This window comes from Durio zibethinus, chromosome 12, assembly GCF_047325235.1.
Source record: "Durio zibethinus cultivar Kanyao isolate XHJ-2024 chromosome 12, ASM4732523v1, whole genome shotgun sequence".
Lineage (NCBI taxonomy): Eukaryota > Viridiplantae > Streptophyta > Magnoliopsida > Malvales > Malvaceae > Durio > Durio zibethinus.
This window is the reverse complement of record NC_143173.1, coordinates 18,492,313-18,494,574: the sequence shown is the minus strand read 5'-3', so window position 1 is coordinate 18,494,574 and position 2,262 is coordinate 18,492,313. Positions and strand designations below refer to the sequence as shown.

The following is a 2,262-nucleotide window of genomic DNA, read 5'->3' as shown; positions in this document are numbered from 1 at the left end:
AACCCATTATTTATGTCAATTGAAGAGACACAATTGCTAGAGCACCAGACCACTTCTCAGTTTAGTACTTGCTGATTTCAATCCTGTTTTGCAAATGATGAAATAATTTGAAAGTTTAAGTCAAAAAGAATTCACTAAATAGGTTTAAACTTCAAAGGACTCTAAACCAGATAAAGATAGGTATCAAGTTTCCCCAATTACATAACAAGAGGTTCAAATCAAGTCTGTCTGATTGCTACAAGTATGAACTTTGAACATAGACCAACAAGCATCTACTCCAACACTAAGATTCTTACTGTCTGCAAATCTAAATCATACCAGCATTTCTTAAATCACATCTGCAACAGCAGTAAGCACCGCCTTGACATTGAACTTGTTGAACAAATGGGATTTTTGTTTGAGTTGTACCATAATTTTCAAGCTAACAATGGTGGAAGCCATGACTAGAAACATAGTTGTATGAAAAAAAATGACTTTTTTGTTCAATTTTGCCTCTTAAGTTATTTTATAGTTCATTGGCTGTAATCAAGCATCTTAGGGAAGTGACAATGGCCCAAGCAAACAAGAATTTTTAACTGAAATTGACTGGCCGTTCAACGAGGAACAGGCCTTCAAAAACAGGTGTATGCCGCTAAGAGCAGCGAGCACACAGTATTCTTTGGTAAAAGGCGAAAGAATAATTCGCTCTATACTCACTGAACGGCTCCGTGTTTTATCTTTTTATTTTTGATTTTATTTATAGAAGTAGGTTGAGTTTCACTTGTTTGTCTCTTGGGAATGTGGGGTTCTGTCTGCCAAGCCACACACTTTGCTAACACATTTTCTCTCATTTTTCATGCTTATTTTATAAAATATGGTACCTTTAATCTTGTAGTATTTCTTTTTCTCCTTTATTGAAGTATTTCTTCCTCAAGTCATCATTATCATCATTGAATTTGAATGCGATGAAAAGGGCTGTTGAAAAACTTCTTTGCTGGCTTATCCAAGTTCAAACCCTTATAAAATATGTAGCACTTTTTTTTAAACAAAAATATAGTACATTTAAACGCTAGGTTTTCGTTGCTTCTTTAACATAGTGAACCAATGGATTTAGGCTATGAGAAAGCCATAAAGACATTTAGCAAGCAGCCGTGTGATCTATTACAAAGATTTAAATCGCGGTCGTAGACACGTTTTCTGTTGTGTTGTATTTATTATGATTGCGGATATAACAAAAATTATTATGATTATTGCGATAATTTCGATCGTGAATTTTTTTAAATTTTTATATAATTTACTATAAAAATAGTAATTATAATTATAATAATAAAAATCATTACTTTATGATTTTTAAAATAATTTATGACTTTTAATTTTTTATTTATAAATTAAAATATTTTTTTTCATATTTTATAGTTATAATTTAGAATTAAATTGCATATTATAAATTTTTTCATTATTATACCCATTAAATTCATGGACATAAATGTTATAAATATATATGACGGAAAAAAAAATCTTATAGAAGTTAATTATGATTATAATTAGTTTAATTAGAAAAATAGTGATGAACATTTTAGATATTTTTATAACATATGTTTATTAGGGGAAGATAATTAAAACTAACTCTTTGATCATGGATACATATAGTTGACCAATAGATCAAATTTTCAAGTGCAACATATTAAATAACTAATTAACCAAAATAATATAATAGTGACAATCTAATCTTTACTAACTAATAAAAATATGCAATTAACAATAACATTAGTAATATCGAAATACTGTGATTTTAAGTTAAAAAAATAAATAATTGTTAGGCTGAACCCAAACCACAACCCTACATTCTTCAAAATTCACAATTAAATTTCTCTAAATCTCCCTCTCTCTCTCTCTCTCTCTCTCTCTCTCTCTCTTTCTCCAAAAATCCATAGCATCTCTCATGGTTCTTCTGTCTCCTAACCTCTTCCAATTTTCAGCCACGCTATCTCTGCTTTCTTCCTCAACCCAAGCCACCAGCCACACTACTAGTGAACCCAAGCCCTTCATCTTTCCATATTAGTAGTTGAAGGATGTTTTGCTTCTTCTCAACTCTCATGATATGAGGTGGTCATTAATTAACTTCAATAACATTTTCTTTGATCTTGATTTATGTTTATATTTGTTGATTGAATTGTAAACTTAATGGTTTTTCTTGTTTTGAATTTGTTTTCTTCATGTGCAATTCTGTAATTGCTGAAAAAAGAAAAGGGTTTTCAAATTACATTTTGGATTGAAAATGGT

At 30.0% G+C, this 2,262-nt stretch overlaps 1 non-coding gene across 1 annotated transcript; it reads right to left on the bottom strand.

Moving 5' to 3' along the window:
• Positions 1–587: 587 nt before the first annotated feature.
• Positions 588–705, bottom strand: LOC149515831 (U5 spliceosomal RNA). The gene has a single exon (XR_016326408.1). It is a non-coding gene; the product is annotated as a U5 spliceosomal RNA (small nuclear RNA).
• Between the last annotated feature and the right edge of the window lie 1,557 nt (positions 706–2,262).